Here is a 12,345-nt window from a genome sequence, read left to right on the forward strand (position 1 = left end):
AGGGCGTACCTCCCTTGATTCACTACTACTAGTTGTGATGAAAGACATAATAACCCTAAGACATAGTGCGAGTAGTGTAGTCACTAGCTCACTTGGCTATCCTAGTATATCATATGCCGAAATGACGCAGAAGGTGCCCAACCATTTCACTCATTTTGTGGGTGGCCTCTTCTGCTCTCTATTCTGCTAAGGCTGTCCCAACCTCGGCTGTAATGATCTGTTGTCTCAGGGTGACCACTTCCTCCTCAAATAAGTGTAGACGGTTTGTAAGGTCCTCCTGCTCTGCTTGCTGATTCAGCATTGCTCCTGAATAGTGTTCTTGTCCTCCTCTAAACCAGGCATGTTATTGGGTTGCCCCTTGTGGAGGTGCATCCTGGACAAAGTGAATGTTAGCAACGAAGCTTGCCCTTGCATGAGCAATATTTTCTTACTAAGTATGTTCATCCCAAGAGAACTTCCATTTGATGTTTACGTACCTAGGAGGAGAGAGATGAAAGGGTCTCTTGCCTGCTCCTGTGAGGGTAAGGCTCGCTAAGGATCTCTCCAGCGCCTTCATCCTCGTCCGACTCCTCATCAGAACCCGTCCCCTCGTAGTCCATCTCTTGGTATTCTTCAGGACCCACTTTTGGGTTCTCCCCATGAACCTCTTCTGGCTCCTCCTCGATCCACCCGTTAGCTACTAAGGTAGGGTAGTGGGGGTCTTCGTGGTGAAACCCAGCCATGTTTCATGTGCGAGAATAAAGGTATGAGAAATACATAGGGGGTGTAAGTGTGTTGTTCCACAGTACCCTGAAATACTCCTATAGTATTTTAAATGTTGTGTTTGATTCTGGGTATCTTGGTGTTGGTAAGTGTAGGCTCGTCGTTTACTACGACCATTTCCCAGCATATACTATTTACTCCTCGGATAAATACAGTTGATCAGCCTATATTTATTCAAGGTCTAATTACATATTACGAGGCCTACCCGTAGTTTTGAACTCATCATACTACTTTTATTATGCCCTCGTTATAACACTGCCCTAACTTGTATGTACTTCTACTTAGAATATTATTATATTTTTTAAGAGTAGATTTGTAGTCAGAGTGTTTTAGCCCCATGGTATTTATAGTTGTATATCTTGTATGGTTTAATATACTAGTTCACTATAAACAATTCTTTGATAACAATCTGTCACACCCCCAAACCAAAACGGCGAAAACGTCTGGGGGCGGATGGAGTGACTTCATGTACAGTACCATAACAATTGAATAGTAATGAAACATAGCAACACAAACATTCATACATTGATAACACAACTTTACATTGTTTACAACACTTTGTTTGTTCAAAAGTTAAATATAAATAACTAAAAAGTAGAAAGACATGAGACGACGACGCCGACCCTCAAGGAGAGTTGAGTATCTGTCTACAGGTTTCCTGAGAATACAAGTGATTTTGAAAAGTGTCAACAATTAAGTTGGTGAGTTCATAAGTGTTTTTGCATAAAAGGATTTGTAACTGTTTTTGCGAAAAGATGGTTTCGTCTATTTCCAGAAGAAAAATCCGACATTTTCTTTAGTATAAACTGAAATTGTAAGTAATTCCTTTCTATCTTTTCCTTGTAAAGTGATAATGTATATTTTCAGAAAATCCAGTATTTTCTTAAAGGTGAATTGTGGTCTTAAACCCTAAGACCAAGATGGAAGTGAATGTTGTACAAAAAATAGTATATAGTTTCATTTCTTTTAATAAAACTAAAGAAGTATAAGCTTCCCGTAAACCAAATAGTTTCGCTAATCCCTATATGAGTTCTTATAACCATGCTTGATATGACTGATATGCTTGAACGATGTTCTTCAGGCGTCAGAATTGGTAGACTTTTGTCACCCTAGACTTGTCGTTCTAACTATTGCGAACAGTTGAGGTGTGAGGTTGTCAATCCCGTATAGATCTATACACAACGGTCTCGCTCTCCCTCCAGGAGAGTCTAGTTATAACGCAGGACTGAAGGTGTATGCTAGGTAGGTACGGTGAAGGAAAGTCTCACAAGAGCATTAACAGATTTACGTGAACTAGGACTCCTTTTTCTTGTAAATGACATAATTATACCTTGAAATAATTATATGTTTCTTTCGTAATGATAGTGTAGTGTTTGTGACTCCCAAACTATACCAATTAAAGTTTATTATGTTTGTTTGTCAAGACAATCTATACAATCATATATATAAATACATATAAGTTAACATGTCTAAATGTTTTAAAAGAATATATCATATAAACTTACATCTAACACAAGTATAAGAACTTTTAGTATGATAAAGACAATTTCTAGTTTTTGACTTTTTTGTTGATGTTTTTAGAAAAATTATAGAAAAATTATCGTAAGTCGAAAATTGGATCTGTAAACTCTCAGAGCTTAGAAACTGAGTCTACTTTGTCCATAATATTTTTCCCTAGCCTTAAGCGGTTCCTAACCAGAATGAAAATGTTCATTTTTACAGTCTGGTCCGAAAATGTTCCGAAATAATAGACAATTTTGTAAAAATCACCCTAAATTGTAAAAAAATCGTATGAACGCGTGCAAGTAGTCCTTAAAAAGTTATAGACCTGAACTATTTTCATGGTGAATAGTTTTGAAATATATGAAGTTGAAGTAGGGCAAAACAGTCGGTGAACAGACCATAACTTTTCTGCAGAAAGCTGATTTTTGAGCATAGATACGTTTTAATGACATAACTTGTATTTTTAGTTTGCAAAGCCTTTAGATCATCCAAATAAGATTTGTTTACCCTAAAACTTGGAAAAAACTTGAAAATGAATGGGTATGAACTCACATTGAGTGTATTTCTTAGTGGATAAAGAGATTAAGATGAAGATCATCAGGCTTAGAACACATGAAGATGGTTGAAGAACACTTGAAGATGGTATTACCCTATGGATAATAACACATATAAATGTGTGTAAATGTAACAAAACTAGTATGAATGTGTATAAAAACACTAGATTAACAAGGAATGCTTACCAAAAAACCTAGGAACCAACTTGGAGGGATGGATCTTTGGAAGACTTGAACTTGTTCGTGAGAGGATTATGAATGAATGAAGAAGATGAAGTGAGAGATGAAGATGAAGAGAGAGAGGGGGAGGTGAACGAAATTTATGGGGGATGAAGTGACTTGAACTTGTTTGTTTTCTCTTTTTTTATAAAAAAGGAAGTGACTTCCATTTACACATAGATGTAATCAAACAAGTTGTTGGTAAGAAACTAAGAAACTTATCAATAATGATTTAGCTATCCATACTTTGAACTAAACACCTTCTTCTTTATCTTTTTATGGTTGGATGTGTATTTATAATTGTAGTTTACAGATTCACTTTTAAATAATACCAGTTCCTATGTGCGTATGTGATGTTTTTTCGTGTGTGCAGTTGTTGTGTGCACAGATGTTGAAAAAAGAAGATGTTTAATCTCAAGCCCACCAAGTGTTTGTGAAAAGTCCACACACAAACTTTCGTTTAAATGGAAAGACGGACACTCCAACACCAATATTTGTATGTATTTTCCAACTTTATCACCTGTTATCAACGATCTGGGACTGAAAATCTAACCATGATTTCCATGTTTATGTCACATACACACTCCATGGATACATATGGAACCCAATCTCCTCACTTTTACTCTATCTGCTACAGATATGGGATGGCCCAATTAAAAAGGTAATTTTTCTATAATATTTTGTGTTCATTAATGGTTCTTCAATGGGTTTATTTTATGTCATCCAGGTTCAGACACAATAAAAAACAACTACAACTAGGGTCTCTCTTGGAAAGATGAGACTGTTTAGTGGCTTCCACACAGTAAGCCTAACTAACTTTATTCATTATTTTTATAAGATTTCATTGTATGATAATATAATATATGTATATATAATATGAAGTAAAAAGCTAAACCACTAACTCACACACGGATGGACACTGCAGCTCCTACATTTTTTTCCATAGGTAATTCCAAAAACAGAAATCCCATCTCTTTCAATACATGTTGAAACTTAAGTTGAGGCCAGAGCAAGACAGGGATCCTATAATGAATTACATTGCATGTTTTTCTAATTGTTGTGCAAAATAGATGCTAAATTTTTTATATGCAAATGAAAATATAAAAAATGGTGTCTATGTCTCATATTTCTTGATTAGCGTATGTGGATTATTCCTTATGGAAAATAAGGATGAAGAGCAACTGAGCAAGTTTGTCTAACATTGTTATTGTTCAATCTAAACTACCTCCAGGTAAGTCCTATATTGATTTTCGTTTTATTGGTACAATTTACCTTTTTACTAAATTATAGGCACACATTAGTATGTGTAGATTACTCCTTCAACTAAAGTTTTAGAAACTCGTAGAATTGAAACTAAAAATGGGAAACTTTCTCTATTATGTACAATGCCAATTCTTTCATTTGTATAATTTAGTGGTTCCTTGATTTACAGTTAAACAATAATTAATTTTTTTTCGCTGAGGTATTGATGTCAACGAACATGATATTTGATTTATGGATGGAAATTGGGAGAGCCTGGTAACCCTCATTTTTATTCTGTATTTTTTGGATTGAAACATATACTTTGACTTTTGTCCCCCTCATCAATCTGGACTCTATTTTTTTTTCTGTTTTAGATTTTACAATCAACAATCGATGCACTGCAAATTATCATCGACAAGAGCAATGTCATCAACGAAACTGTTGAATTTTATAAGTAGAAAATGACCACCGTTGCTATGTATCCGAATGCAGGAAATAATTATTTGATTCTTTCTTATAACTTAGCTTACTTACTTCCGTTTTCGATATATTAACAGGATGTAAAACGCTAATCTACTGCTATGGTTGCGGAGTTATTGCCACCTCCTTATCAAGGGTACAAAACAAATTTTGAAGGGCACAAAAAAGTCATGAATAACTTAACAGCAAATGTGCATTTTTCCTTACTATTTAAAATTTAAGAGTAAACATCTGATTATATGAAGTTTATGTTTCAATAGATAAATCAATAAACTATGTATCGTAAACTCCTTTCCGAAATCGTTTAATCAAAATCCGAACCCCGCAACGCGTGGTCACTTTTCTAGTTTTTATAAAGAAAATATGGTATAAATGATGTATAAATATTTGATTTGAATTATAAAAATTCAAATTGTTAATAAAATCATTATTATCAAAAATAATAATATGTTACACGAAAGTTATGTTGATCCCTAAATTCTTTTCGTTAAAAGTTGGGCGTTTTAGGCCGGGTGTGGAATTTGTCGTATTTGGTGACAAATTCACCAAAAAATTGTATTTGTAGCCTTTGTTATGAATTTACCATGTAGTGGAAGGATTATGAATTTCACTACATTGTGTTATGAATATTATTTATACTAAAACAATATAAATTTGAATTACCGATATGTTACGATACTAACCTTATTTAGGGTTTATGTTCTATAATTTTCAATAAGAGTGGTGCTTTGTATTATAACTTGTCAATCGTACATTGGACGCATTAGGGAATATCACAATTCACCTAAAATTCTAATACAAGTTGAGTTGACCTGGTTGACTTTTGTTGACTTTGTTTGACCCAGAATTGACAGTTGTCACACTTTACTTAAAATATTATTGTATTTTTAAATTTATATCTCTAGTCAGAGTGTTTTAGCCCCATTGTATTTATAGTTGTATATCTTGTATGGCTTGATATACTAATTCACTATAAACAATGCTCTGATATTAATCTGTCACACCCCCGAACAGGAACGACAGAAACGTCCGGGGGCGGATGACATCATTGTACAGTATCATAACAGTTGAATATAAATGTAACATAGCAACACAAACATTTATACATTTGAGGATTCGAGTTTACATAGTTTACAACGCTTTGGTTGTTCGAAAGTTAAATACAAATAACTGATAAGTAGAAAACATGCAATAACGATGCCGACCCTCAGGACGGGTTGAATACCTGTCTACTGGTTTCCTGAGAATACAAGTGATTTTGAATAGTGTCAACAATTATGTTGGTGAGTTCATAAGCAATTTTTATGAAAAGGATTAATATTTGTTTCGTGTAAAATGGTTTTGTATACTTCAAGAAAATCCGATATTTTCTTTAAAAATGAACTGTAAGTCTTATGGCCAAGACTAGTAATGAATGTATTTCCTTGTATCATTTCCTTGTAAAATAACAATGTATGTTTCCCGAAAATCCAATATTTTCGTAAGTGTAAACTATAGTCTTAAACCCTAAGACCTAAATCTAAGTAATGTTATACTGAAGATAGTATGTAGTTTTATTCTTTTATAAAACTGATGAGATGTAAGCTTCCCGTAAACTAAATAGTATAGTTAATCCCAATATGAGTTATTATAACCATGCTTGATATGACTGATATGCCTAAACGACATTCTTCAGGCATCAGAATCGGTAGACTTTTGTCACCCTAGACTTTTTGGTCTAACTGTAGCGAACAGCTAAGGTGTGGGGTTGTCAATCTCGTATAGATCTATACACAACAGTCTCGCTCTCCCTCAAGAAGACTCTGGTTATAATGCAGGATATAAAGTGTACGCTAGGTAGGTACGGCGAAGAGAATGTCTCACTAGAGCATTAACAAATTTACGTGAACTACGACTCCCTTTTTCTTGTATAATGAAATAATTATACCTTTGAATAATTATATGGTTCTTCTGAAATGAAAGAGTGGTTTTGTAATCCCAAACTATACCGATTATAGTTTATCTTGTATGTTTGTTGATACTATTTATATAATCTTTTATATAAATATAAAGTTGATATCTTGTCTAGTGTCAAAATATGAAATTAAAACTTGATATCTTTGGGTTGAAACCCACCAAAATAGTAAATGACTAAAATGTAACTATTTTTGCTAGAAAAACTATATTTTAGTAAAAGTTTCCAAAACCTTGTAGTTTTACAATCATATTTTGTTGATGATATTTGTAACATATAATAAGTTATGTTTTTGGTTAACTTTGCACATCAAAACTAATTTGTCACAAATACTGTATAAAAGTAGTGATAATCCTAACTTGAACAAATAATAGTCTATACTTCAACATCAAGAAATACCAACAAGTATTTATGTACTAAATCAATTTTAGCTTGTATCCCCCCCCCCCTAAAAACATGAAAAAGCTTGAATATGTGGGGGTATGAACTCACCTTGAGTGGTTCTTGTGTGTAGCTTGAAGTGTTGTGAAGAAGATTTCGAACCTAGAACACTAGTATGTGTTTGATGAACTTCTTGAAGATGATGATACCCTAAGGATATCAACACACAATAATGTATGTAAATAGGATGAAATTAACATAATAATGTGTAAAATCACTAGTGGTTCACGAAATTGCTTACCAAAATTCTAAGAACCACTTTGATGATAATGATCTTGGGAAATCTTGGCTATTGTTCTTGAGAGAATTTTTGAAGTGTAGAGAGGAGATAAAGAAAGTGATGGTGAATGAAAATGGTTCTTTGGTCATGACTTTATGAGGGAATTCAAATGAGTGATTCCATGGATATTTAGAGGATAATGGGGGTATTGCATGGGTATGTGTTGGGTAAAACGTGGTAAAGCTGAATTATCCTATCCCAAAGTCAAATCCTGCTGAAAGCACATGAGAGAACCCACTGGAAACTCCCTTGCTTGACCGAAATCACCCCATTATCTTGGTGATTTCGGTCCTAACACCCCATACTAATATGATTTCGGCCTTAGTGGGCCTTCCTGGGAGTTTTCGGCCATGATGGACTTGGACCCTTGTGTTTTCGGTTCTAGGATATCTTAGGTAGGAGATTTCGGTCCTAGGGTATCCTAGCTTGGTGATTTCGGTCATGAGGTGTTCTAGGGTGGGTGGGGTACTAGGCTAGATATTATAAAACAATGTTCAAATTTCATGATTTCTATTCCCACTATTTGACTAGTCTTGCTTTGTTAAAACTTGTTTACCTTCGAGAGGTTATTTACCATATGGTTTTCAAAGTATAAGTATATAATAACTTATATAAAACATGCCTTTCATGGCTCTCAATGTTCTAGGGCATCAGGTTATGTTGTGAATTCACTTGTATAGGGTTAAGGTTTAGACATTGCTTGATCCAAAATCTTTCGAGTTGTGACAACATCTGCCCAATGTAAACTAAAAACAACAATCCAAGAAACGAAATGATAAATCCCTCAACAACTGATACTCAACCTGAGTGGTACCAGTGGCTCCTCATTTACATTGGCATTCTGAAAGGTAACAATGATTACACGAGCTCCTTGACCAACTAATTCCTGCTGAGGGACAACCCATGTACCTTCTGGACACATACATCCGATTGCCAGTTACTATACCCCTGCCTTGACGAAATCCTGAACCGAGATCCCACATACTCGCACCACAAATCCCTATGAACCATCCTCTCGATACCACGAACTCAAACAGACCGATGATCCTCCAAGAAGAAAACCAAGATCTCCCCCACTTAGGGTTCAAACCACCTGTTAGGGTGCAAAGTCACTCTTGGATGTAGTGTTTTAGGCTTTCCCCTTTGTGTATGTGTAAATGGGTTGAGTCTTTCCTATAAATAGGAAGTGAGTGACTCCCATTATGTAACGAACCATTTGGAGTGTTAGACTAGAGAGAGAAATTTGTACAAACCCATTTGTATATCCTTTCTAGATCTAATATGAGCTTACAAAGATTTATTTACTCCTTGTGTGTTCTTGAATTTGTATGATGATTCACTAGATCTTTTCTAATTCCGCACATGCCATCATAATCAACACCACTACAATTGGTATCAGAGCAGGTGTTCTTGATTTCATCAAGAATTGATCCTTGATGGCTATCTTGATTTGGTGATTCTTCATGTTCTTATTGATCTTCGTGTTTAGAGAGTGTTTTGTGTTCTAGAAATCGAATTTTTCCTTGCTTTGATCCATAATTCGATTTTCTCTCTCTAGAATACTTGTTTGTACCACTTTCTCTCACTAGAATTTGGTTCATATTCACTTTCTCTCTTTAGAGATCTCCTTGATTTTCACTTTCTCTCTCTAGAAAACCCAAGTTCATATCGTTTGATTCGAAAAGAAAAGAAGCAATTATGGAGAAATGGATGATACATAGTAAGGATGTTCAAGGTGAATGCACTTTTGAATATCTTCTTTATAGCTTGACTGTTGGATTAAAAAGTGAATGTGATATCGTTGTAAATGGAGAAAAGAATGAAGTTGGAGAATTAATTAGTTGTCCAATTTTTCAAACCAAAGATTTGTTTGATCGTTTGGTTACAACATATCAAAAGAGACGAAGAAATAGAAGAGATGGAGAAGTCATAAAGGAATTTCTCGTGTTGAATGCAAATATGGAAGCAATAAACTTGAATATTATGCAGATTGTCGTGAAGCTCGGGAAGGTGTTCTTGATGATGATCTTGATGTTCAAGAAAAAGGAGTTCAAGTTGATTCTTATGATGAAATTTTTTTTTGCTCGATTGGAGTTCAAACCGATGATAATTTGTGTTCTTGTGATTCGTTTGAAGGAATGACTCCTTATCGGAAGCCGGTGATCCAAGAAATTCACAAATATCAAACTCCAAATGATTTGATTCAAACTCACAAAGTTGATGTTGTGGAAAGCGGGTTTGTTCATGAAATCAAGTCTTCAAGATGCAAAAAGATGAGAAAGAAAAAGATGAAGAAGATTAATCGGAAGAACAAGCGGGTTTATTCACAAAAATCGTCAAATGTTGTGAAGCCAAAATCCGTGAAGCAAATTTGGGTTCCAAAGCAACAATCTCCAAATGTTGCATTGAATTTGAAGTCAAAACCCAAATGTGTTGATGGTTCTTTTGAAGATGTTCTTGGATCGTTGAAGAACACGAAGAACACGAAGAACGAGTTGTACATCTCGCATAGTGGGTGGTACAATGTTCAAATTGGAGATTTTCTCATTCCAACAAAAGAACCAATATCTTCTAAAATTGATTCGTTTGTTGAAAATGGAACTCGATTCGTCAAGAAGGTAACTCAAATTCTCAAATGGATTCCAAAACGTCCATGATTTCGATTCGTATTTTTCATTTTTCATTATTGATCGATTTGCCTCATTGGATCAAATCCGCTTCAACCCCATTGATTGATCCAATTATATTTTGTTTAGATCAATTCAAAAATCAAAATCATATTCTTCCAATTTCTTTTAAATTTCGAAATCCATTTTTGATATTACTTCTAAATTTTTATCACCTATTATACAATCTTTTGATTAGCCCAACAGTTCTTGTTTTGATACTGTTCATCATTATTTCACAATTGAGCCCAGTAATTCGAAATCTAATTGTGATAAAATCACGGTTCATTGGATTAATTCAGTCCAATTGGTGTGATCTGCTGTTCACGATTTTTCTTATACGGATCGTTATTGTCTTCCCGATACTCAACTTCTTACTTTGTTCTTCAAATCTCACGATTGAAGTTCAAAATCAATTCAAGTCGAGTATTGAGTTTTGAATGATAATACTTGTTCACATTAGGATCGATCTGGGATTGTTCTCTTGGAATAGATTCAAAAGCGAAGTCAAACACGAAAAGTCAAAATCAAAATTTCATCAGTCGATTCAATGGATTGAAAAACGAAATTGGTTGATAAAAGATCTAATCGAAGTCAAATGTGTGATTCGAATCGATTTTTGGAGTCGAATGTATTGGAAAAGTAATCGATCTGTTAAAGAAGAATTGATAATCGAATGGTTGGTTTGTAAATGAGAAGACCTGGATTTGATATCGATTGACGAACAGGGAAGAAGGATAGATACTGTGATCGTTGATTTGGATTTAGGTATCGATATCGATATTGATTTTGAAGGACTAATTTTGGGTTTGACATGAGTATCGATTTTAATTTCGAAGTATTGGAATAAATTTTTGTTGCTTGATTGGAAACGAACTGGAAAGGCTTTGATATCGGTGTCAAAAAGCGAAGCCGTGGTTCACTGGAAATCGTTTGTTGAATCGATTGGGTTGATGACGATTCGTGGTGATGAAAAAGCGAATGAAGGAATGGGAAATAATCAGTCGATAGTCGAAAATTTGAGTCTTTGGGAATTTGTTATCGGTTGATTTGGTATTGATAACGACTGGATTGATTGTTTGAGAAAGCGAATACTGATTCTGGGTTTGAATTTTGATTTCGTTTGTTGATGGTTGATGTCGTTTTCAAAGGGTGATGTACTGGAAATCGACAATTTGGGAAGTCGATTGAGATAGAAGCGTGAATGGGTTTACAATCAATAGTTGATTGAATGCGAAAGTTTGAGTCTGGGTTTGTTTGTTTGTGATCGAGATAGATTGAAATCGAACTCGATTTGGAGTCGATATATCAAACTCGTGTTTTTGGTGAACTGGAAAACGAACGAAAAACGATGAACTTTAAGAATGAAAATTTGATTTTGGGTTGAATGTACGAAGTGAGTTAATTCCATTCAGAGGTTGGATGATTAAGAGGTTACTGTTCATTAAGAGGCTTCGAATGCTTCGAATTCGTGAATATGGTTATGGATTTGGTGCTATGATCATAAGAAGAGGAGAGAGAAAATTTTGGGGAAGATGATTTTCGTACGAAGGGGAGAGAGAGGAAAAAATTTCGTATGTTTGGATGCAAAATTTTCGTATGTTTGGAACGGAGAAGTAAAATTTTCGAATGTAGTCCCTCAAATTTCGAATGGTTGACAAATGGAAAAAGGCTTCGAATGAATGATCAAAATTTCGTATATTTTGATCAAAAAGCAGAATTTTCGAATTCAGCCACTGAACTTTCGAATATTTGGCAACCTCCACAATTAATTGAAGTTTCGAATGTTTGACACTTTTCACCCAAATTCGAAAATTTTCTGAATTTTCGAATGTTTGGGACAACTCTTCGTATGTTTGGAGCACAAATGGCAGAATTTTCGAAAATAGTCCCTGAGGCTTCGAATGTTTGGCGGTTCATACCCAAATTCGAAAAAGGACTGTTTTTGCTGAAGATTGAAGAAAATGCATTTCAAGCCCCTGTAGTTTGTGCAAATTGACGCTTTCTACCCAGCTTTGGAAAAGGGGGAGAGTTTTGCATATTTGGCTGTTTTGGGTGCAACGGGTCCCTGCAGAATTCAGAAAGTGACGATTTTTACCCGGTTTTTGAAAAATCTTGCAACTTTCACCCAAAAAGTCAAAAATTTTCATAAATTGGAAATTTTTGTGGCTTTTTCGTGATTGTTTTTCCGTGCAAGATTTTTGGTGATTCATTTTTGGTACACATCAAGGGGGAGTATTGTAT

At 34.7% G+C, this 12,345-nt stretch overlaps 1 long non-coding RNA gene across 1 annotated transcript; it reads left to right on the plus strand.

Moving 5' to 3' along the window:
* The first annotated feature begins 2,836 nt into the window (after positions 1–2,836).
* Positions 2,837–5,056, plus strand: LOC145168929 (uncharacterized). The gene is made up of 6 exons (XR_013742184.1): positions 2,837–3,239; positions 3,412–3,534; positions 3,676–3,699; positions 3,766–3,840; positions 3,964–3,984; positions 4,838–5,056. It is a non-coding gene; the product is annotated as an uncharacterized LOC145168929 (long non-coding RNA).
* The last annotated feature ends 7,289 nt before the right edge of the window (positions 5,057–12,345 follow it).

The sequence above is a fragment of the Lactuca virosa genome, chromosome 4, assembly GCF_052849685.1.
Source record: "Lactuca virosa cultivar CGN04683 chromosome 4, Lactuca_virosa_CGN04683_v6, whole genome shotgun sequence".
In the NCBI taxonomy this organism is placed as follows: domain Eukaryota; kingdom Viridiplantae; phylum Streptophyta; class Magnoliopsida; order Asterales; family Asteraceae; genus Lactuca; species Lactuca virosa.